Here is a 24,932-nt window from a genome sequence, read left to right as displayed (position 1 = left end):
GTGTCCTTACAAAGTCATTGGCACAGGTTTCCCTGGCACTTACTGGGTTTTACCTCAGTGCCAGGTTCCCTCTGTCACCTCGATGGATTGCGGTAACACCCAGCAGTAATGCTCTCCTCTGCTGATTCTCTTCTGAGGCTGAGTCCCTCCTCTGGGGCATGTCCTTAGGGGTTTTTATTGCTTGTCCCCAGAGTCTTGTGACATCACCATCACTTACGCTACATTGCTTTAAAACGTTCCTCCTGCCTTACCTTGCTCTGCCAGTCTGTCTCTGTCTGTCTTGCCTGTCAAGGCTGTAAGTCTTTGGAGAAAGGGCTTAGCTGTGTCATGCCTGCTCCACTCAGTCATAGCTTGTCACTCGGTGGGGAGTGGCCCCTGAACTTTCACTTGCAGAACAGCTTTGATTATATTAGGCAGGTCTAATTGTAGGGCAGCTAAGGTCTCCAGTGCAGCCTCTAAGCACGATACTAATATACATAGTAATTTGTGTAGCTGTGTATATTCTGAGACCTCACAATACCCAGAGCTGGAGCAGGCCATATTTTGTCTTTTCCCTGAGTGTACATTTTGATGGGTGCAATGGGCATATTGTAGTATGCATATCCTATTAAAATAGTTTCTATTATGAGATTTCCTGTTTGGAGAAGTGATTATATATGCAATCCCATGTAACACCAGGTTACACTCTCCTGATACTACTGTAGTTATCCTGTTTTGGGCCCAAGAATGCTAAAACTTGTTTCCATGTATTTTTTTGCTTTCCTGGGTAAAAAGTAACATAAATACCTGGTAATCTGATGTTTGACCCTGTGCAGTACAAACCTAGCATTAGCCCACTGACTGCTGCACTTAACAATACTGTTTCTGGAGTAACACACAGTCTGGCAGAATCCAAACTTGCAGCAGCCCAGCACTGAGGGTGAAACCACTGCTGGATCCTTGAGGTAACCTCAAAGACCCAGTAACACTGGGAAAATACCAGCCAGGGCACAGAATGAGAGCTGGTCTCATGGGCATCACTTCTACATCAGTCTGTGGGTGGTCATAAAGGATCAAGAAGTTATATTGACAGAGAAGATAAAATCTTTTTGTGTGTGTGTGCTAAGGAAGTTGCTGCCTCAGTCTGGGACATTCAAGTTCAGTTTTGTCATTCCAGGTGAGTTGAGATGCACAAACTAACTCTGTTCTCTGGGTAAAGCCATGGACAGCTGTGTTGTGCTCATGCCTATCAGACACTTGCTAAAGCTGCCTTCTCTTGACCTTCTGATCTGTATTTTACCTTCTTCCCTTCTAGGTGTTCTTGAAGCACATTCTAAGTGCTGGATGCCCAGGCACGTGTCCAGTCGCATTCACTTCTGGCTGGAATTGTGCTCCAGAATGGGGTTTACTTGTGAGGGATGAAGCAGGACAGCCTCTCTGATTATTGCTGAGAGTTGAATTTAGGTGTGCAGGCTCTGATAACCCAAGCTGGAAGGTGGCCAAGGGCGCAAAGGTGAGCTGCTTTTGGGATGAAGTGGTGTAATACCTTTGATGACCAGAGGGACCAGGCTTTGTTTCCTTTAAACATTCCCTTGAATCATCGTGGGGAATTTTGCACTGTTCTTAGGTTTGCAAGAAGAGGCAGAGGTAGAGCCCCATTTTAGTGAGCAAAGGCTCCAGGGGAGCAGAAAGGAGGCACTTTTCTCAAAACCTTGACATGTAGCACACTTGTTCTCCTCCAACTACCTCATGCCGGCAATACAGATGCTCCCTGCTGGCATTCCCCCTTCCAGCAGTGTCAGGTGATCTTATTGAGGCTCGGTTCAGCCCTGTAACTGCGTTTTTCCCACAGCTTCACTCCAAGCTAACACTTGGCAGTGCTCTGCTCCTGCCTGGAGCCTTCAGCACTGGGAGAGCTCCAGCAGGACATGGCCTGGTGGTGCTGGGGAGAAGCAGCCAAGGACATCAGGCAGGTAGGGGATGGTTACTAATTAGTTTGCATTGAACACATTTTAAATAATTCAGTTCAGATAGGGGTTTATGCTCTGCCTAGCTCCATGCTGACTCCCCAGATCAGGCTGGAGCCTTGGACTTTGGGAGCAGTGATGGTCTTCCTTGACTTCCCCAGCTATATGCTGGACAAGCAGGGCCTGTGCCCAATCCAAGCCTGGGCAAGTTTCCTGCTACTTTGCTCAAAGGCTTTCTGAATTGGAATTGGATTTTGCACTTAGATTTGCACTTCACTGCACTGCATTCAGCATGGATCTGTCCTTAGAAGGGGAGGATCTGCTTCCACCTGGAAGAATCCTTTAACAAAGTTGTTCAACAAAAATGAGAATAGGGCAGGATTTGCAGGACCAAGAAACCCTTATCCCAGGAGCTAAAGGCAGGATCACAGAAAGCATTAAGTGGTGAATAAGAGCAGGCAACAAAAACTTCAGATACTCTGCATAGGTAAAGCAAAATTATTTTTGGCTCTTGTCATGTATTTGGAACAGAACTCCCTTTCTGTCTATGTGAAACAGAATGCCATGAGGTTTTAAGTTCTCCATGTGACCAGATGGGGTTTGCCGCAACAATAGGGTTTCTGCTTGGTTTTGGGAAGGGCAGCAGTTTTGCTGGCATTACAAAAGGCTATGTGTGATAAAATAAGGAACCTTCTTTCTCCAGCATATCTGATTTATGAAACTGCTGGAAATCAAAACTTCTTTGCCATTTGGATAATTTTTTTATTCCTCCAAACCGTACTGGATGTTCTTCACATATTAATTTGTGGATTACAGAATGTTCTAGGCAAAACATTAGTGGGACAGTAAAATGTTAATACTAGAGTTCAGCTGACATAAAATAAAACCACAGTGTTCTTCTATCCTGCTTAATAATGACTCAAGTGAAATGGGGACAGTTGTGTGGTCTAGTGGCTAGTGAGGGGTGTGGTCCTTTGGATTCCTGGAGCTGCTTCCCAGCTCTTCTTTCCCATGCTGGGTGACCTTAAACAAGTTTACCCCTTGTAAATTGGAGCCTGATGTCTGGCTAGGAAGGCTTATTAGGAAACTTAATTTTTGAGAGAGCGTTTTGGGAACTTGAGATGACAGGTGCTAAATAAAGATGCTTCTCTCTATTAAGTAGCTCTAAGAAAATGCACTCAGATTTCAATTTTGTGACACTGGTACTTTGGGAACTCATCTTTCGGCTTTTTATGAATTGAACATTCTTTATCTGGATGATAAATGTGGATATTCCTGACCATTTTGCTGGAATGATTGTTCCAATTGTCAGCACTTTGGTTTAATGGCATCAAAAGAACAATGGCTTAATTTCCACGTCATCAAATTATTCTGGATTTAAACAGAACTGTGTGGCAGTGGTCACAAGACCAGCAAAAGGTGCCCCAGAGCCAGGAAGTTAAATTGATTGTAAAAGGCAGTAAAGCAGACTGGCTGAGCTTCGCTTTCTGAGCCGAATGTGAGGTATCAATGAGGGAAAGCAAAGCAAAAAGTAGGAAAAAAAAAAAAAGTGTGTTGCAGAAAATGAAGACTGGATGGGCAAGAGAAAAGGATTTTCCTGCAGAATGCCACTTTTAGAGCACTTAGGCTAATTCTGCAGAGATGTATTCTCTTGAAAGAGGGCAGCAAACATCCTCATGCCTCAAAGACCGGGTATAATGTGAGGTTCCAAAATGCTGAGATGCTGTGATAGTAGAGACCATACAGGTAGAAAGAAAGAACAAGCTGTGAAGTGGCTTCATGACTGAAGGATCTTCATGCAGGTGTCATCCTAATTAAGTTGTTTCTTTAATCTAAATCTTTGGACAAAGAAAACTTTTTACTCATCAGCCTATTTTTCCTCTTCCAATCTCCACTGAGGGAGCTCAGGTCTGAGTGGCTGATCAGAACTTCTCCAGCAATGTGACAGGGAGGGTCTGACTGCTTCTGAGCAGTGAAGTGTGAGCTGAAGACTTTGGGAAGGAAGTTTGGCATTCTCAGTGTTTGCACCAGAGTCTTGCCATTGGATTTTGCTGGAAGCGGATCAAGCTGTTACTTTGAATGTACTCACGATCAATTAATTTCAAGCTGTGTCCTCATCTATGGCCAGAAGAAATCAAGATTTTTCTGTTCCTCCCCCAAATGCACAAGTGACATCATATTGTTGGGTAAATGTTGCTTTCTTGTCCAGCCAGCAGTTTGTCCTGGCTTGAAGTTTGGTAGCAGTTCTCTGCACAGTGTGTACTGTACTGCACAGGACACCTGGAGAGTGTGCTTTGCATCTGCAAGTAGTTGATGCATATTTACATAGCAGAGAAGTGAGGATTTCTGATCTGTGTGTGCTAGACAGACAAAGGCAGGCTTGTGGCTAATTTAGATCTTGATTGCATTGAAAACTACTTTTTTTTTTTTCAGGCACTTGTTCCCAGCATTAAGATTTAGGCACTACTTACCTGCAAGGAACCATTTACAAACTAAAATTTCCTCTGAGCTCTTGATAGCAGGCAAATCAGCCTATATAAACCTCTTGGCTGTGAGATCAGAAAGTCAAAGTCCCACTGCAGTATTGGGCAAAAGGGTGTTGTGATCCAGAGTGCCTGCTAATGAGGTCCTCATGCCTAATATAAGAATACATCTCTTCAAGAGGTGAGGGTTTATTTGCACTCATTTCTCTTTAAAATCTATGTCATAAATGGCCCCATTCTATTGATAATCCAATGAAAATAGAAATTAGATTTTTAAAATTTTTTTTGAGTTCAAAAGAAAAACATCAAGATATCAGGACTACCAGAAGAAGGGACACAAGTGAAATGATTCACCTGGACTCTTATGATTAGAAGCAGCCATGATTTCCTACATGTCAATCCAGTCTATTTCATGGAGAAACTTCTACAGGTCCAGCTGTGTCCTGATCTTTACTTCACCCAAGCTGGAGAGTCAGTGAGGAGCAGGGCTAGGTTTAGCACCATCACAGTAAGAAAAGGTGGTGAGATATGGCTCTCTGACTGATTATCATGGTCTAACATGGAACCAGCTAGAAAAGCAGAGCGCAGAGGAGTCATGGGGTAGGTGTGTGAGCCTGGCTGGTTCTGGAGTAGCTCCTCTCTGCTGTAGGAATCCAGCAGCAAGTTCAGCCAGAGCAACTGGGCTAGTAATCCCCTTGATAGCAGGGCTTTGGTGCATCTTTGGTACTAGCCATGACCCAGTGGGTGGAAATTTTGGGGAAGGAGTGTCTTCTGAGCCCTCTGTGCCTCAAGCTTTTCTTCCTTCTGTCCTCTCCTTCATCACTGAGCTAAGAGATGAATTCTGCTTCTGGGTTGTCTGAGGGAAGGAGAGGTGCACCTGAGAAACACAACTCTCAGTGGTTTCTTCCTGTTCTTAGTGCCTGTCATTCTATAGCGAGGCAATGACTGGGGCCCTTGGCACTTTCACCAGGATCAAACAATGAAGAGAGTTGTCCCCTTCCAAATCTGACCAGGGAGCTCCCCTATGCCAACACAGTCAGAGTAATTCACATTAATGCACCAATTATAATCTCTAACAGAAATTCCCAGTAGGATGGGACACTGCTACGCACAGATGTGTTACCATTTTGGTGATGATTAATGATATAATTATTTAGAGAGCTGGTGATAGGGGTTTGACTCTACAGTGTCTGACTCTCAAATCTATGCTTTCCTGTATCTATCCTCAAAGGACGTTATTTAGAACAACTTCTCCTTCCAAACAAAAAATAAATTTGGTAAAGACACATTCTCAACTCAGCTATGAAATGTCATCTTTGTGGTGATGATGATTATGGGATGCAGCAAATGCATGCATAATTATTCTCAGTGCTCACAGAGCAGCAGATAGGCCCATTTCCTGCCTCCTGAAATATATAACCAAACACTTTTCCTCATGCTGTCTGCTGTGTGAATTTTCATGAGCATGTTCCCTAGGGCTCGTTGTGAAATTATTCTAATTTTTTGAAATAAGGAGAAAAAAATGAAATAGTTCTGTTGGAAATGGCATTGATTTGTCTATGAAGTCATTACAGCTGTTTCTCTCTTGAAGGCACAAGACGAGGAATTCCTGATTTTATTTTTTTATTAGTAGAGGGATGTGGGAAGCAGCTTGACAGTAAGAATGCAGAGAATTTTGGAAGCAGTTCTTGAGGTGCTTTCCTATTATGCATGTGAGAATGCAGGACAAGGACAAAAAAGTAAAGAGTATTTTCTGGCTCTCAGAGGTATAGCTTGGTCTGTGTCAATAGTTATAACTATCTTGGTGTAGGGTAATTTATTAGATGCAAAGGGTTATGTTGGACAGCGTGAACTTGTCAGCCTTGAGTCACATAAGGGAAGGCCCAGCAGAACACATAATGCAAATGTTCATGTATTATAATGAAAAATACCCTTCTGAACTATTTTCCATTAAAAATGAAAATTAAAATTATTTAACAAAACATCCTTTTTCTTCCTGTCTTTTAGCAACAAACAAAAGCTCTGATGTGCAGTCTAAAATTGCTCATCAAGGGGAGAGACCGGGCTAGGACTTAGTAAATGGCTTTTTTTTTTTTTTTTTCTAAATAAAGCAATTAAAGAGAACATGTCATCTTCAGTACATTGCTAAGGTAGAACAGTCATTGTGCTTTCTGGCACTCCATCAAACTGCTCCTTGTGCATAGTTATTGGAGAAAGTGCATTTACACGTTCTGTCGACGTCCAATGCCGGGAAGAGGTTTCTTAAATAACAAGACACAGGCTATTATGTGCATTAGCTTTATTATTTTTTCAAAAGTGTCTTAGCCTTTGGGGACTGCAGGTACTTAATAATATGTTGCAATTACAGTGTGCCAATGTGTTGTCGTCCTGTCTCAGGTGCTTGACAGTCAAACAAGTGCAGATTAACCCTTAGATGACCATTGAATTTCCAGCTAGCTGCTTCTATGTCTAGAGCTGGTGCTGTGTCCGCAGTGCAGCAAAGCCCAACCTACATCTGTTGTCTTGGAGCATTGCCAGAGGCTGTCCCAGGAGGAACGTCCTCTGCCACCCCAGGTATGCTTAGCCCACTTAGGAGATATGACCTCTGTGCTTTTGATTTGGATGGCCTGTGACTTCCTGAGCAGAGGTATGCTCTTCTCTGAAGAAGCAGCATAACCAGACAGCTTCCCCCAGGAAAGCTTGTGTTTGTGAGGGTTGTGATTTAACCCTACCTGGCAGCTGAATACTACACAGCCACTCGCTCCCCTGGCCTTGGTGAAGAGGAGAATAGAAGAAAAACAATGTAAACCTGATGGGTTGAGGTAAGAGCAGTTTAAGAACGGAGGTGATATCTGGTGGACTGCTCAGACAGCTGTAAGCTAAGAGTGAAGTCCCAAGCCAGAGAACTCACCAAGGGGAGTTGAACTAGGGGTGTAGAAGAAACCTGAAGTAAAATGTCTCATGCACAGGGCTGTTCAGTCCCTAAACCAAGACAGTATGAAATGAGTTCTGCATTGTGGGTTTTCTGTTTGTTTTCCTCCTCCAGCATCCTTGGTATTGAAAAACCTCCCAGAATGGATGTCAAGGAGTTGTTCTGTTGAAGCATGGCAGGTACATCACCCTTAAGCCATAGAAAAGATCCATTTTGAGTTGCTCTCTGCTAGATATCCAGGTACAACTTGCCATTATTTACATTCTGTATTTTGTAGCTGTCTGCATGTGGACAGAAGGAAGCAAAGGGAAAAACAGCTGCTGTCTGTAAGTACCACACAGCAAGAGCCCAAAGCAGACAGTCTTTGTTTGCTGGACAATACAAGAGCTTTTGTAGGTGGTGTGAAGTGTTCGGGGTTTTTTTTTTTTTTTTTTTTCAATTTTTGATTTTAACTTCCTTTGGAGTATGAGTACAACTCAGAGGGAAAGTTTGGATATGCAAGAAGTTCAAGGAAGTTTTAAAGACTAGGTGCAGAGGCCAAGTAAAAACTGTGAAGTACTAATTGAGCTATGGCTCTTAAGATGGTGCCTGGTCAGTAAATGAGCTAAAAGGACATGAATTCTAGAGTGGCAGGGATGCTTTTGTTGTTGTTGTTGTTGTGGTTGGTTGGTTGATTTGGGGTTTTTGTTTGTTTATTTGCTTAATTCTGAAAAAAGGATGTCTCCTGCTGAGGAAACTTGGCTGGCACGCAGATTAGTCCTACTCTAATCTTCAGATTGACTTTCTCTGTGCAGTGTGAAGTGAGGTGATGTGATGGTGCAGCAGACAAGCTGCAATACCTTGTCCAGGGAAGAATTACTCTCATTTGAGTCAAACCTTGCATCTGCAGTTAAGTCAACAGTTGAACTCAGGCCTGAGATGTTTCCTTTATGCAGCAGGAGAATGCAATTCTCCTCTGTGGTGCAGGCCATTCAGCAGATTGTCAGTCTCTACAGCACAGCAGTACAGGCAGAGATGTCAGGATCACCAACAAGATCAAGGCTTTCCCATGAGAAGCCAGGGTTTGCAAGAGCTCCCAGGTTGCAGACTCTGACTGTTTCAGCTGATGCTTACTGTGCAAAAGGTCATTCTTCTCTCTCATTTTGGTCTTGGTTTTGTTTTTTCTTTCTTTGTGTTTTGGAAAGCTCCAGTTAGAGCGGTTCAGCTGTTTTGGAGAAGGAGACTGGAAATTGTTTGTTAATAACAAAAAATAAGCTTAATTGTCCTCCTCAAGTTCCGTATTTTAGAGCAGGATCTTGGGCTTTAGAGGACAAAGTTCATGGGATCCCAATGGTGTTAAGGAGATGCCTTGCATGACATGTCTATGTGAGGCTATGTGTTATCGAATTATACAATTCTTCTAAAAAAAAAAGAAAAGCAGTTTCATTGTCTGCCAGCTAATCCTCCTGATGTTTCTCCTGCTGGGATGGGAATATGGGCAAGGCTGAACAGGCTTGTCTTTGGTGTTGTTGCTCCCAGATGAAGGTGCTTATTGCGGGGCCAGGCTCTATGAAATGGGAAATGTCAATCAGATGCATGTGACCAGGCCTGGCAGATTTTTCTCAACCATAATACTGGATTTCAGGGCCTTTTTCCAAAGTGTGGAAAATACTTTTCTTAACATCTTGCTTCAAAAAAATTAATATGGGTTACACAGTTCTCTCTTTTCTAGTATATGTGTTACCAAACCCCCAGCCTTTTACAATCAGGTTAGATGCATCTTCCCTAAGTCTAAGGAAGCCCTCCTGTAGGCTTGTGTTCTGGCAAAAATGAGAGTTATGCTGCTGGTGTTGGCATGAACAGGAAAGCCTCCAGTCATTGGTTCCTCCCCCTGGTTTAACTGCTCAGACCAAACCTGTAAAACCTACAGCAACAACTGAAGCTCTTAAGGAAAGTCCTGTGCAGAAGCCTGAAGGAGACCGACAAAAACACAGGTGAGACTGTGAATGGGAGAAAGAAGAGGAAGCATGGCTCAGGGCAGGAAATAACAATGGATCCCCTTACTAGGAGAATCTCCACAGTGAGGGTTAGGACTAGACTTCTTAGCTTTTTTTATTTACTGATAATGCCTAGACTAAAGTAAGTCTCCATACTACAGACAGCACTAATGGAGGCTGGTCTCCACTGCTCACAATCATAAGAGAACAATCAATCTTGCATGCTCTGAGAGCTCATTGGAGCTTCACAGCTTTGCTTGGAGCAATAATTCTTTGGTGAGCTTTAGGAATCCACCTGACTTCCCCTCATGCCTCTGGAATTCAGGATGGGGGTTGTTCCTAGAAATGCTGTTATTCCTTAGGGTGAAAATCTCTGGAGAGCATGGACTCCGGGACATGTAGTGATAGGACAAGGAGGAATTGCTGTAAGATGAAGGAGGGCAGGTTTAGATATTAGGAAGAAATTCTTTGCTATATAGGTGGTGAGTTACTGGCCCAGGAAGGCTGTGGACTTGCTGTCCCTAGAGGTGTTCCAGACCAGGCTGCATGGGGATCTGAGCAGCCTGATCTTCTGGGAGGTTCCCTGCCCACAGCAGAGGGGCTGGAATGAGATGGTCATTAACTATGCTTTAACCTAACCCTTCTATGACTGTGATATTTCTGGGTGCTTGTTAGAGCTCTGATAGCTGTGATTAAGACTGAGTAATGAGGTGTGACTCAGTGAAAGAGCTGACTGTGAGAGTTGGCCACTAAGCTCAGTGTTGCTCACCCTCAGGGTTTGGATCACTATAGGCTTTGGCTTGCTCAGCACACAGAATGACCATCCATGCTGGAGGGCAAAAAGGAGTCAGTGGCCTCACAAATAGTCCAAGCAGTGGAAAGAAACACTAAACCACCCATTCATATAACAGAAGAAGAGAAAAATGAAAGCCAAGAGCTGCATAAAAGGATAAGGATTTTCTACCTTCATGGCATGAAACATGGTTGCCTGGAACCATGGAACAACTTTCATGGGAGAAATCAGCTCCAGCTGGAAACTGGTCCCTGCTTTCATGTCTACTCTACAGGTCTAAATGGATTTGTTATGCTTCGTGGGACACCCAAGAAGCAGCTAGCCCAGCAGCTGGCCTGCTTGAGTAGGATTGCTTCTCATACAAAGCTTCTTGCTGATGGTTCCAACAATTTGGGGCACTTGGCTGTCTTCTCCTAGCAATTCCTATTGGTCTGGGATTGAGAACACTCACTGAGAGCTTTATCCTTGTCTCTTGAGAAGTCCTAGGCAAGTGACTGATGCACTTTAGGTGCTTTTGGGGTAGGAAGAAGCGTTCTTTGTGGAAGCTTGATATTTGGTAGCCCTATATTGGTCATCCCAACTCTTCATGAAAACCTCCTGGCTCCCCAGGCATGGAGCCCCCTGCCAACAGGTTTGTAGTCCCCATCCTGTGATGTGAGCAGAGCTGAAGAGAACTTCTATTTTTCTTCCTGACTGAAATCCTGAGATCCTCTGATATTTTGTTGTTGTTGTTGGGGGCTTATTAGGAGACCTGGGAAAATGGCTTGTCTCTCTTACTTTCTTCGTTTGGATGCTTGATTCCTGGGAAACCATTTAGAGGGAGAGTCTGAAAAATGCCTTTTGCCTGGCAGTGGTGTTATTGCCTGGAAATGTAAAGCCAATTCCGCTGAGCTATAGCACTGGATTCCTGGAACTGCATGAGGCAGCTCGCAGGGCATGGAAGCTGCTGCCACCTCACTGATACAGAGCTTTAGGGAATTGTGCAATTGCTTTCATGCCTGAGCAACCTGGAGCCCTGCATCTTCTGGCTGGTGGTCACTCTTCTGTGAAACTAGGGAAGTGTGGGTACACAGCACTCTCCTGTCTGCTCCTGTGGCTTCTGGTAACACATGGTGGGAGAGGCAGGGAAGAAATTAACCCCACTATGAACATGATAGGCAGTGTAATCCCTTATGTGATACATGTGTGGGAGCAATTCCTTCCTGACCATGGTGAACATTTGGCTCATGTCCTAAAGAGCAGGATTTAGATCACTTTTATCTTTATTCTCATAGCTACAGGGATTGTTAATGTCTATAAAATGACCCAGCTGCAGCATTTGACTTGGTGACCTTCACTAACAATGAATTTTATAGTCTGGCTATGTATTAGGGGTGGGGAAAGTTTTCCTTATTCTTGAAGAATGTGGGAATGCTTTGTAGAGATGCTAGACTGGAAAAGAGACCTTGAGGGACTGTCTACTTCATTTACCAACACTCATCTAAGCAGCTGAAATTTGTGTTGCTTTCTGGTGAGAGAAAGAGGGGGGAGTAGAAGACCTCACCTGACTCACATGAAGCAAAGCATTTATCCCATAGCATAAGGGCTGTGTTTACACATGGTGCCTGTGCACTGGTGTACGTGGTTCTAATTCGTGTTTAAAAGTACTCAAGTTATCTGTGCATTAGTTCTGGCCTAGGAGCTTTGCACAGTGAAACCACCCCTCTGTACCCTTCCTACAAACACTGACAGGCATTTTTACCTTGTCCTGAGTTTGTGCCCCTGTGGCTCAGGCCAGGCAAAGAGAAGCCTTTGGCCTCTGCTTGGTCTGCTTGTTATAAGGCCCACTAGAATTAGCTGAGGGTTTTTGTGGCAAAGGCCTTGGACAGAGGCTACCAAGGTGATTTGTTTGGTCTTACACAAGTAATCCACCGTTCATCAATGGTCATCCACCATTCTGAGAGGATCCAATGTGGCAGGTTTTTCCTCTCAGTTCACTCATTTAGTCTTGTTGTACTTTCAGTTATGTGAAGTCTGCTGTAAGAGCTGAGGTATTCTTTGCAGCCAGCCCAGGGAGACACTGCACACTCCAACTACACACCCATCTCCTCTAATGCTGACCTGTTTTGAAAGAGTTAATTCATCTTCTCTGCCTTCATTTACATGCTGGCTGTCAAGATATAAGAGCAGCATTTGACAGTACCGATGCTGCTGTTTGTATCAGCAGTCACCAGCCTTACAAGAGTGTAATTTGACTAACAGCTCATGACATTATTACTTTTATTTGTTTATGGCAAAAGAAATGCAGCAGCAACTCTCTTCCATGGCATCAGCTCAGCCAAGGCTCTATTTGAAAAATTTAGCCATACTCCCCCACATCTTGCTAACTTCACAGTCCCCCTTGGCATCTGTGTGCAGTGAACTGAGCTGTTGAGACTAAATGCAATTTGCAGTCAGGCTTCTGTTAACATGGAGATGTACCGGCTGCTCTCCTGCAGTATGGATTCTCATGCTGTCTAGCATATGGTAGCATTAAACCCAGTCTGGAGTGCCTCTCGTTACCACGCTGTTGAGTGGAGAACCCTGAAAAACAAGTGTGAGAGAAATGTATTTTGGGAACCAGCTCTCCTCCAGCACAGCTTGTCAGGAGCTATCAAAAGGAGACTGTACCTCAAAAACTGGCCCTGACAGCCATCCAAGCAAGTACAGAAAACTGACTTGAACACTGATGCAAAAGCCATGTACATACCAAGGCAGGTATTGCACAGGGAGAAGGGAACAAGGAGAATCAGGGAAGAGGAAAGTTCATTATTAACAAGTTAAAAAGCTAGAAGCAGTCTATTCTTCTGCTACCAGTATGGGTGAGATTTTGGTTCAGGAAGATAGCCTTGGCTATGAAGACAGCAGTTATGTAAAGACTTGATATAAATGTAAGCAAAACAAGAAATATATCCATCCATAGAGGGGAAAAACCAGGTGAGCCTTTTAACCATCAAGTGTTTCATTACAGGTCACTGTGTAGCACAAAAATGTAGCTGTGGAATTTCTTCAGTGTTAGCATGTCCCTCATTGTCAAGTAAGGTAGTTTAATTTTAATTTTGCTATTTGAGTGATATGAATAATTCAGAGTGTTTTCTCACTGTCGGCTCTGAATGTCCTCGTCTATTCTTCCCTGAGGCGCTCAGAGCACTGCCCTTAGTGAAAAAGATACAAGCTGCATCTCAAGAGAATTGGGTTTGAGGCAAGTCATCTGTTGCTGTGACCCAGCAGGGACATGGCATCTGAGTCATGAGCTCACAGTGCTGCTTATTCATTGTCTTTGGTCAGTCCCACCCTGAAGACCATAAGCATCTGTTCTACTTTGTACACCCATGTTATTTGTTACTTGCAAAACCACCAATTTGTTTGGTGCCCTGAGCCTTTGATGTGTGAAGAGTCTCAGCTGGGGGCTGTGGCCAGAAGTTAAAGTTATCGAGTGACTGCATTTGATCTTAACACCTGTTTTTCTTAGACATTTCTCTGAAAATTTCTTATGAGTGGAAGTTCTTTCAATGTAGACCTGTATTTGGCTGTTGAGTGGAACAGGAGACAGAAGCAGTATCAGTAGCTCCAGGAGTATGATTACAAAAGCCTGGAATCCTGAGATGCAGGAGGGAAAAATGGCAGTAGATCAAAGGCTACTCTTCCATCCTGGAATCTTCAGCCCTGGATGGGTGACTCTATAAATGGCTGCAGTATCCCAAAGTGCTTCCTGACAGTATTTTCTTTAAATAAGATTAATGTGCCTGTTGGGCATTGCTGCTTCTTTCTTTATTACACTTCTCTATACCTCTTGGTAGAGCTAAAGCGTGGGGCAGTGTGTCTTACCTGGCTCGGACTCTTGTGTTTCATTGGTTCTCACATCTGCAATATTGCTTTGTGAATACTTCATTGTCCCAACCCATAATGCTGTGAACAATCTGAGATGGGGACAGATGTGGGCAAATTTGTGAGAAAAATAGAACTAGGCTGTTGGGTAATGAAGCTGTTTGTTCTTTTTTTTTTTTCCTTAGAGAATTATTTTAGACAGCAGAAAGACCTGGACCAGAGAGCAGATGAGGCAGACTTTGACCTTTCTCAGTTCCAGATGGCCAGAATACTTCATGTGTGCCCACACAGAGAAATCCTGTAACTTTACATGGAGAAAAAAAGAGGTGTGCTCATCCCAGCCTGGACCCAGCCTCATCTTTCTGTTATCTTCACTTTAATTAAAAATGTGAGGATTAACCTGGCAGGGTCTCATTTTTGAGCTTTAGTTTACTGCAGTTTCAGCTTTGTACAGCTAGTGAAAATGAGGGTAATCTCCATCATGAGAGCTGAATAGACCAAGAGACATCTCATCTCCCCCAGGAGGTGACTAATCCAAACTTAATCCAGGAAGATAAAAATGAATTTTAAGGAAGTATCTTAGCATAGGTCTAAAATCCAGAAAGCATGATGGAATTCAAAAATAAACTTCTGTGTTTATGTGCTTATATGAATATGGGTAAGAGTGGGAATATTTCCAAGTAACTTCCTATTTCAGACTCTTAAACCTCTTTCTGAGAAAACCCAGATGTCAATTTTTTCCTGACTGTCAGTGGTTAGTTTGTCCTCAGTAGCAGGAGGACAAGCAGCTATTGCTTGTCATGTTTATCCTAAATGTGACAACAGACAATCCCTAACTGTGTAACTCTCTCTTCTCCTCCTCCACATGGCATTCTCACTTAGTTGCTTCAATGATATCCAACTGGGCTCCATCCCAATTATTTGCTTTTCTGGTAATCATCCATATTTCCATGTTTAAAAAAAATGGCATTGGGATAACTTTGGTTTTGCAGAGGAAATAACTGAGCAGACAACTCTATTATGCATCTGGAAAAGAAAGAAGGGAAGATTCTTTTTGGGGAGGCATTTTCTTTGGGTTTAACCTGTTTCCTGGAAGCTTTCACTGGAAACCTTAAGCTGTGCTGCCCTCCTCTCTGCTCCTGTGCTTTGGTGCCTCATGACGAGGACACACAAGATCTATGAGGTTCTGCACAGGGCACTGATGCCATTGTCTGCTGGGGAAGTACCTGCAGCACTCAGACCTCAAATGCTTGTGGATTCAGTCTGGCAGACTTCATTTCAGCTGACTTAGATCTGGCTTTGTGTTCCTTTGCCATGAGTGTCCTCAGGTTATGTGGGAGCACCGTTTCTGGCCATCTTTCCAAAAGGAGGTTCTCCTTTTGTCCATGTGTGCTACAGGAATGCTGTGTACGTGGTTATACATGACTTGTGGCTTGGGTTTTGATTGACTCGAGTAAGTTTCCCATCAGAGCCACCTTCACAGTGGTTGTCTGCTTCTACCTTGCTGATCTTTTGCTACTTTTTCTCATTTACTTTCAATCCTCACCCATTGCTGCAGCTTTGCCTGTCCTGTTTCTAGTTCTGACTTCTGGGGAAGCTTTACAGAAAGGAGAAAACTGCAATTTCAGCAGTAGAAATAGATAAAAGTTCTTCACAGTTTCTGCCAACTGTACTGAAGTGTCAAGAAGTTGGTACAGAGGAAGTTGTATGAAGGGCCAAGATGGACAGGTCCTGCATCTTAGGCATTTTGAGAGTGCTGGTGAAATAAAGAGGGTGAAGTTGAAGGCATATTTTTGGAGATCCATGGGCCATAGATAACAGTGTTGCCATGGGGTTGATTAAGGAATACCTTAGTTTACCTGTTTAGTTTAGCTGTTAGTTTACCTGTAATGATTTAAAAGAAAAAAAAAAAAGTTTAAAAAAATACAGTGGCTCTGACGTGAGGGCCATTGGGAATTGAGAGTCAAATTTTGATAGCCTTCATTCTCATACTCTGATGCTGTGCACAGTAATTCACAATAATTTCTTAGAAACTTGCTTGAGGAAAAAGGGATGTGATTATTTATACTTGAAAGGATTTTCTTTTGTTGTTCTGGGGACAAATAGCAAAGATTTTGGGAACTTAGTAGCAAATGAAGCCATCGGTTCTCTGATGGGACTTCAAAAGTAGAATTGTAATACTGTAAAATATTTATCTTTGGTATTCATTGTTTGGTCAGTTCAGATTCCCTTGGCTGAACTTAGGATTAAGAAAATTAATTACCCAGAGATATTTACTCGTTCATAGCGTGTGAAACACTTGAATCTCAGGAAATTTTTGAATGGCCAAAAATAAGAACTTCTCACTTCTGTGCAGTGTGGTCTGTTTACAGGGTAATGAAGGGAAAGATATCTCCATAGTAACCTGTAAAACAGGCAAGTCTACTTCTTCCACTTCAATACAGTCTTCAGTAAACAGATTTTACATCTGGTTTATAAAAAAAAAAAGCAAACAGAATAAACCACATTTTTGGATTATGTGACTTCCATTACTACTGAATAGCTTCTGGGTTCAAGATCTGTCCCTCTGCTTCCCCCTCTATGTTACATTTAAAGTGATCCATGAAAGCCAATAAATTTTAGCAGATGTGAGTTGCTGTTCCATCAAGGGGTCTCTGCCTGAAGAGTTCTACTTCAGGTGGAGAGGCAGGTCATTGTGAGTACCCTTTAAAACGTGTAAACAGCTGCTGTGAAGAGAAATCATTTCTACTGACTGTAGATAGGGGCAAAAGTCTTAAGCTTACCTTGAGACAGAAAATGTGATCAAGCCTAGATATGCAATGGTATTTTCTGAGGGTGAGAGGATTTAATGGATTTCTGGCAAGGCTATATATTTTCCCTTTCTTGGGACCTAAAAAAGAATAAACAAAACAAATACACACACTTCACCTGCAAAAAAAAAAAAAAAAACCCAAACCCAACTCCCCAAAAACCACAGCAGAAATTCTTTAAGTGGAGATAACCATGCCTTGAGACACTGGACATGTGGTATCAGTGACTTTTTGAGTTCCCATTCAGTACTGCACTCTACATTACATTTCCTAGGGGGCTCTCCTGGGAAGCAGGTATGTTTTATTCTGGGCAGAGGAAATGAAACTGCCTGCTGGTTTTCGTCTGTTGCTGCTTCTGGCAGACAGCTGTGTGTGAACCTCTCCTCTTGGAAGGAAAGATACAGGTGACAGAAGTGAGGTCTGGCACACAAAAATAAATAAAAGGATGGTTGAAGGAGTGGCTTCAAACATCACTGCTTTCAAGTTTAACTTTCACTTGGGGTAGAGGAGCCAATTAAACCAATCGTGCACTGCCTGGAGGTTGGCTGTGTGGCACTGGCATCTGAATGGGGACAGAGGCTGTAGAGACCCAGGCTCTGGAAAAGGGATGAAAGGTAGGGCTTGCTCTACAGCGTGTCCCAATCCATTCCTTGTGCTGGTATCTATACTGTTTTGTGTCTTTGTTTCCATGCATTATGACTAAATCCTCAAGTTTCCTGTGTGACTCTGGAGAGATGACTTGTAGGAGCTCTAAAATCCAGCTGGTTTTCGGGTTTTATTGGTCTGAGGAGGGTAGCCTTAGGGATACAGAGGGGGCAAGCTTCTGGAACTCCCTGTTTCAGCTGGGCTAGTCTGATTTTCCATTGGTATTTCTCAAGATGGCAGATGAAAATGGAAATTACAGATTGCTGGAAAATAATTCCAGTTACTATTTATGTTTTTTAAAACTTCAGAAAGAGTATTATTCTGGTGAAAGCTGACAAATAATGCAGGGGCCAAACATTTGTGAATGCTTATGTTATCTGAGGATGATTCTTGACTATTGAGGGCCTGTTGAGACTTGGATAACATCTTCTTTCCCTGGGCCTGTTCTTAAAAAACTGTAGGTGTGGTGCTCAGGGCCATGGTTTGGTGGTGGACTTGGCAGTGGTAGGTCCAAGGTTGGACTGGGTGATCTCAGAGGTCCTTTCCAACCTGAATGATTCTACAATTCCTTTTACTCCGTGATTTCCACCCCCCCCCCCCCCCCCCCTCCACTGGTAAAATAGCCACCTTCATTTCTGCTGCTCCCAGTATCTCCTATTGCCAACTGTAATCCTGCGTGTTAACCAAGAATAATCAGAGCTTCCCTGTTGCTGCCGTGTGTTTTCTCCATAAAGGCTGTCCTCAAAACAATTCAGCTTGCGGCAAAGCGCTTCCAGGGCGTGGCGCGGTGTGGAATGGGATGAGGGCTGGGAGCCAGGGGAGGGATGCTCTCGGGGCGCACCTCCTGCTCGCTGCCCAGTGCCCGGGGCCGGCAGGGTCTGTCCCGCGGGTGTCGCCGGGCGATGCCGGCCGGAGCTGTCGGTGGCCATCTGCTGCCACCTCCCGTCCGAAGGGACCGCGGGAGCAGATGGGAATCCACCCCCAGCCCTGCGAGAGTCGAGTGTTTTCTGTCACACAAAGTCCTGTACCGGGGTTAAAAGATGAACGGAACTTGCAGCTTTTTGGTCTTTAGAGATGTTTATTCTGTTTCTCGTCTCAAGGTCCGCACGTCGCTAACACCTCGCTTAGCGCGGTGGAAAACACGGCTGGCAAGAATGCCAGCCAGAGAATTCCAAAGTCTTTTAAAGGTTTCTAGTCCAAATAACTCTTAACACGGACTATATTTACACTGTTGTGCCAATAATCGCTACCTATTCTAAACACGCAATCTCTGCGTCAAACCCATTCTACCAATGTCTTTGTGCCACTGTCACAGCAGAAAATGGAGTAGGAGAAGAAGATGAGACACTGCCCCAAATCCTCCATCTTGCTCTCATCTGTCTCCATCTATCTCCAAAACTATAAATTTTCACCCTGTGACAAACTAAACTACTATTTATTTCAAATCTTTCTTGCTTTTAATTCATCTCTAAGTGTGGGAAGATTTTCCCATGGACTAAGGTCAAAGGCAATGCTTTCCTGGGGTCCCAGCCAGGGTCTCGGACCCCCCAGGGCAGTTCGAGGGATTTTCCACGTGCCCTGGACTCCAACACAGCCTTCAGGAAGGGGATTGCCGTCTCCTTGAGATGCTGGTAGTGGTGTCTATGACTGCAAGGGCAGCCAGGATCTCAGCCATCCTGGGTGCTGCTGCTGACCTGTCTCGCCGCATTTTCTCCTGTCTCCACCATGCAATGGTCTCCCTTCTTTCCACAGTTTCTCTTTTCTGGGTATCTTGGCCACTCGGATCCCCTGACCAAAGAATGACCAACACCAACAGCTTGGAGGCACCCAGCCAGCAGCAACATCAGGAGGTGAGCTGGCTGCTTCCCTCTGGCAGAGCAGCAGTGGGGAGCAGGGGCAGGACTCCTCTCCCTTCTCCCCCTCGTTGCCGTTCACAGCAGCTCCCAGCTCTGCTGGCCTTCCCAGTCGGCTCTGGAATGCTTGGCTGGGGCCTGGACACCGGAGCAGGGTGTGCCACGCTGCTGTGCCAGAGCTGCTCGCTGGCAGCCAGGCTCTGGCCGGGCGGCTGTCCTGCTGCTGGCCAGCCTGCAGTGACTCGCTAGCACTGGCCACTAGTAGTTGCTTTTTAATTTGGGTCCCTGAGCTTCCCCTCTCTGTTTTGGGAGGAGGGTAAGGACTATTCTTTGTCCCTGCTTGCTTTTACTTCTTTGGCTTGTTCTCTAATAGCTATTGCAGCTTCCCCACTGCCTGCGGTGACTACAAATTTGAGCTGAATTAATCCCAGACAGAGGCTCAATCTGAGGCAAACTTTCCTTCCAAAATGTTCAGTCTGAAGAGACGTGAAAGCAGGACGGGCTGGCCACCTACCTTCCCCGTGTTGGTCTCATCCTGGGCAAAGGTTTGTTCTCTCCCTTCTAGCAGGACTGAGAGGCTCTTGGTGCTGTGCTGGGCACTGACCAGGCACACATGGAGGGGAGAGTCTGTCTGCCAGACCTCAGTGAGCAGACAAACAGAAAGCAGCAGCGTGGCTGGTGCTCACAGGTTTTCCTTGCCACCCTGGAAGCAGCCCTTGGTTGCAGCAGAGGTGTTGCTTCTCCTTCCCCAGCTGGCCCAGCTTGCTGGCACAGCTCAGACCCTCAGCCTGTCCTTGTGCAACCCTGTGCTGGCCAAGTCTCATCCTGTTCAGCTATCCCTCTCCATGACTCTTAGGGGCATCAAGATTTCAGCTTTGGTTTCTCCCTGTTTCCTTTCTCAAGGAGTCTTATTTCGTGGCATCCTGCCCTTTTGTGCTGAGGTTTGTTTTCCTGCTGCCTGGCTGAGGTCAGCATCTGTTCCCACAGTCCCTGCCCAAGGGGGCTCTCTGATACCTGATAACACAGTTGCAGGCCACAGACCCTCTCTGATAACAGCAGGGTGTTAGATCCCAAGCAGCCATTCCTAAATCAAACACAAGGAAACAAATTGTTGCCTTCTTCATCTCTGGGTCCACGTATGCAAGTATTTCCCATAAAGAAAGAGGTACAGATACCCTGTGGTGGGGACCACCACAGGATCCCCTTTCCCACAAGGTGTTCCTGGGAAGGGCTTTTCCTCTGAATTCGGATTCTGCTTCTTCCTTGACCAGAGACTAGCAAAGAGCTCCTTCCAGCCTCATGCCTGTAACAGGTAAAAATCCTCTGAGCTGTTTTTCTGTGGGAGTCTTGTGGGTTTTTTGGTGGGTTTTTTGTTTGTTTGTTTGTTTGTTTTTGGGTTTTTTTGTGTGTTTTTTTTTGTTTGTTTTTTGTTTACCTTGGAGCTCCTAGTGCTGCCATATTTCAAAAGAAATGCCAGAGCAAAAGCACAGAAAGCCCCTGCGTCCCCCTGCCACAGTGCTCTGCGGAGCACGTTGCTGTGCCATGCAACAAGCCTTTTCTTTGGAACTCATAGATAATTGCTAGTCCTGTCAAGGGCCATTCATTTTAGTAGTGTAAAAATCACTATGGTTTTATTTCAAGCTTGAAAAACCACTTTGTCAGACTGGGCAAATTTTACCAAACCAGTATGCGGGCTGTGGGCGCAGCTGGAGTTCAACAGAAAGAGCCCAGTTCCACAAAATACCAAAGGTTCTCTGACTTGGTTTGAAACAAGGAAACAAAGTAAATGAGGGAAGGAAGGGCTGGGGAAGTGGGGAGAAAGGAAGGGGTGAAAGCTTCCTCCTTTCTGATGAAACTCTTTTCACCTCTTTATTCCAATGAGAGGTTTTCTGACATATGGGGTTTTAAATGTTTGTTTTCTCTGTCTGCTTGGTTGTTTATTGCTCTGAGAGTCTGTGCTGCCTTTGCTGGCATGCTCAGTCTTCCAGGGAATATGACAGAGTTTAAGGCTGTTTACTTATTCCCACTAGCACTTATTTAGCAGGAAAATTGTTTTCTGATCCAGGTTTTGCCAGGAACTAGAAACTGTTGCAGGAATGTGGTGGTTGTGGGGACTTTAAGGGAGAACTATTGCTTCTCCTAGGCAGTATAACTTCCATTATATGCTTTGCTATCACTGATGTATTTGGCTCAAGGCAGAGGGGAAAGTTCTTTTACTCCTAAGTTTTTTCCACTTGGAAAAACAAAGGGCTTTGCAGAGAAGGGGAGAGAGAAGGAAGATGAGGGAGGTGTTTGCTGAAAGGCCATGCAGAGTATCCATGGGAGAGTTAAAGTTAGACAGGAATTTGCTGGGTCCCTTACTCCTGCTCTGTGAGCATCCACCATCCTGACACGTACCCTCCACCAGCTTCTCTTTCCTGACCTGGCTGTGAAGGCAGGCTCTGTGCTGTCCCAGGGCTGGTTCCAGGGGTGCAGCACAGCTGTGTGCCATTGAGGACCTGTGGAGATAATGGATGAGCCTGGCCTTTGCCATCAGCTTTGGGCTAGCTCAGCTGGAAACTTGCACTCGTAGACAAGCCAACTACTGTTTTGGAAGTTCATGACCCTTACTAAGCTTCCTATTCCTTTGGCCACATCTCCATAAGGCTGCAATTACTTCTCAAATGCATCTTTTCCTTCATCCTCTTAACTGCAGTGTTGGGAAGGAGCACTTTTGCTGCTGGAGCCTACGGTAGTACACCTGCAGACTAAACAGCAATCTCTGCACAGCTTCAGGCTGGTCCATTGACCCAACACAAAGAAGTCTGCTTCTCCTTCAGAATGACCTGCTGTTTCCTCTGGTTTTCCACACAGGAAGAATGAATGACACTTCATTTTATTAAGCCCAGAAAGGAGGCTGTTGGCCACTTTGTTCAACTTCCCCGTTGGTACCACCCATGAGTTTCTTCTTGCTCTCAGGATTGGGTTAACAACATGCTTCTCATCCAGAATTTTTCCAGGTAATAATCTGAGAGCTACTGATGCTGTCTAAACAATGCTATCCCACTTTTGGTCTGAAAAAATGTTCTTTTTACATATTTCTGTTCTGTCGTTTAAGGATCCTGAACTCCAGATCTATCCATAACTGTCTTTCAAGGAGGCGAAGTCTACTTGCTATGTACTGGAATGTGTCCTTTATATTTGATATTAACTAATGGGGATGAAATTGTTCTTGGCTCTTGATATTACTGAGTGTTCCCTTTGGGGGCTGGATTCCTTCCCAGCAAATGGTAGCAGCCATGAGCAAAGGTGAGTTTGACATTGCTGCAAACTGTCCCTAAAGCAACCCATGCAACTGTGCCAGCACTAACTCCCTTTGTTCGGATTATTTATTGAAGGTGAACTCCTTGAGCACACAGAGCACAGAATGTTTTGTGAGTACAGAAAAAAACCCAGAGATGTGCTGGAAGGAAAAGTTCTCAGGGTTAAAACCACGTCAGGCACTGCACAGGCGGTAGGCTGCTACCTCCAGCTTTTGGCTACTTGGTTCCAGGCAAGGGGCAGCTTCAGCTTCCCTGGTTCTGAAAGGGCCTGTCATTTCCTGTAACTGAGGGAAGAATTACTGTTGTTTATGGTTTAGAAAGCAGGGAGAGAGAACTGGGATACTTGGCCCCCTATGCCTTACTATTCCTATCTATAAAGTGACAATATTTTACCTCCTTCAGAGGGACATTTCCAAGCTAATGGACAGAAAGTGCTCAGGAACTCCCCACCTTGGCAGTTGGGACACCTGGGCGATCTGTCCAATGGCTTTTTGGTGCCCTACCTAAGCAACAAAGGGCACAGATGCTTTGTCTCCAAAGTGCTGGCTGCTCCCTGCGTGCTGTGTGTCTGTGGGCAGTGTTGTTTGTTGTGTTGGGAGCCTTCTCCTCCCTCTGCTCAGGTTGCACAGAAGCTGCCTGCAATTCTGCTGGCAGAACTGCTTTTTTAGCCAAATGAGAGGTTTCCTGTGTTTCAGCATCGCCATTAACTCAGAGAAAGTTTGGCTAATGAGCCATGGTGCCTGCAGGCCCCTGAGGGCCAACATGCTTCTGCAAGCCCCAGGATGGGACCCTGCCTGCTACCTCCAGCCTCTTACCTGAATGCTGACATTTTTTATGGCATTACCATTATGCTCTCTGCTGGCTCTAGATGCTCAGAACTAACTAACTCTCTGTCATATCTGTTTCTCTGAATATTTATGCTGTAAGACTGGGAGCAGGATGCAACCCTAGAGGCTTTCAGCAGTGTTAACCTGGCCTCATTGCTAGTGTATGAGAAACGTGCCACGCTGTGTCTTCTTTGATATCTTCCCTGAGTTTGTGCTGCTGAGAGGCTTCTCTGATCTTTTCCACTAAAAGACATGAGCGAACTTAGCAGAAAAGGGTCTCTGAGTTTTAAAACCAGAGTAATCTTTGGGAAAGAAATAACTTAGAGATCTCTGGTCCAAAAGGCCTGACAACTAGGGCATGCAGGAGAAACCCAGTTATTCAAACAGTGGAAGCATGAAGAGAAAAGTGTTACTGTCAATCTTAGGTTAATTGGAAAATATTCAAAGGACTTAGTTTTGCTTAATTTTGAGGTTAGAACTTCCCTGGGGTTCTATGAAAAGAATGCAACGCTGGCAGCTCCTTTGAAATATGTCAGAGTGAGCTGCAAAGCAAAGAAGTTTTTAGAGGGGATGTGACCTCCTCCTGGCTGGCTGGACAGCAAGAAAATGAAGATGAGAATGTTATGCAGTTGCTCTTGCTTCAAGAGCAGTCTGTGGTGTGACATAGGTGGACAGGTATGAAGACATCATTTCGAAAGCAGATCCTCTGTTCATCCTGATAACCAGCATCAAAGATGAGGTTTCCTAGCTCCAGGCTCTCTCTGAATGCACACATGGCCCATGGGAAGCACCAGACACGTCAGGTATGCTGTGACTCCACTGGTGGGTCACAAACACCACTGGCAGCATCGGTGGTAAGATGTGCATTGCTCTGCAGTAAAAGACCAGTTTTTTGGATTAACTGTATGTCCTTGTTAAGGACACTCTTTTTTTTATTATCTTTTGTTTTCCTTTTTTGCTTAAATATCAGGTGTTTCAGGTCAGGGAGTGTCTTAGCTTACATTTTTGGAGTATTCTGCAGAACAGGAACCTGCCCATGGTACTGGGGACTCTTGGCACTGCTGGTTGTAACCTGTGGGCACGGGAGGGTGGGGAGACTCACCCAGCAAGTCTGGAGCCTGCAGAGCCAGTTCAGCTCAGGGACTCACACAGGGGAGCCTCTGGGGCTCCATGCACTGAGGGGGGAGCAATAGATCAACCACCTTCTCTGTCTTTTTCCCTGTGCCAGGGTAATTCCAGCTGGGCACTCTGCTATACAACCTGCAGTAGGGCAGCACAAGTAGATGGAGTCTTGCCATCATACTGGCTAAGAAGAAGTTCGAGAGCAGCTCTTTAGCCAGGGAAAAGCTGTGGGAGCCTATTCAGACAGGAGGCAGAATCACTGTCCTAATTTACTTTTGAAGAAAAGGAAATTCTCCAGGATTGTGAGGCCCTTCCCTACTGTATTGCCTCAGAAGCATTTCAAGCCTTGGAGAGCCTGAAGTCTAGTAATCATGTTCAGGGTGCAGTGTTTAACCAC

General features: G+C 44.7%; 1 long non-coding RNA gene across 3 annotated transcripts in view; it reads left to right on the top strand.

The window, feature by feature from the left end:
- The first annotated feature begins 1,826 nt into the window (after positions 1 to 1,826).
- LOC120757449 (uncharacterized) overlaps positions 1,827 to 24,932 on the top strand; it is a 45,729-nt gene continuing 22,623 nt past the window's right edge. For 2 of the 3 annotated variants that reach the window (XR_005702505.2, XR_005702502.2), the window contains exons 1-7: positions 1,827 to 1,952; positions 6,827 to 7,003; positions 7,476 to 7,540; positions 7,639 to 7,687; positions 19,184 to 19,281; positions 22,138 to 22,283; positions 22,382 to 22,572. This is a non-coding gene — a long non-coding RNA (uncharacterized LOC120757449). Of the gene's footprint in view, positions 1,953 to 6,826; positions 7,004 to 7,475; positions 7,541 to 7,638; positions 7,688 to 19,183; positions 19,282 to 19,657; positions 19,830 to 22,137; positions 22,284 to 22,381; positions 22,573 to 24,932 lie in introns of all 3 variants that reach the window. The other variant, XR_005702503.2, reaches the window with a different exon arrangement.

Source organism: Hirundo rustica, chromosome 10 (genome assembly GCF_015227805.2).
Source record: "Hirundo rustica isolate bHirRus1 chromosome 10, bHirRus1.pri.v3, whole genome shotgun sequence".
Lineage (NCBI taxonomy): Eukaryota > Metazoa > Chordata > Aves > Passeriformes > Hirundinidae > Hirundo > Hirundo rustica.
Note: the sequence above shows the minus strand (reverse complement) of the source record. Positions and strands in the feature narration are given on the sequence as shown.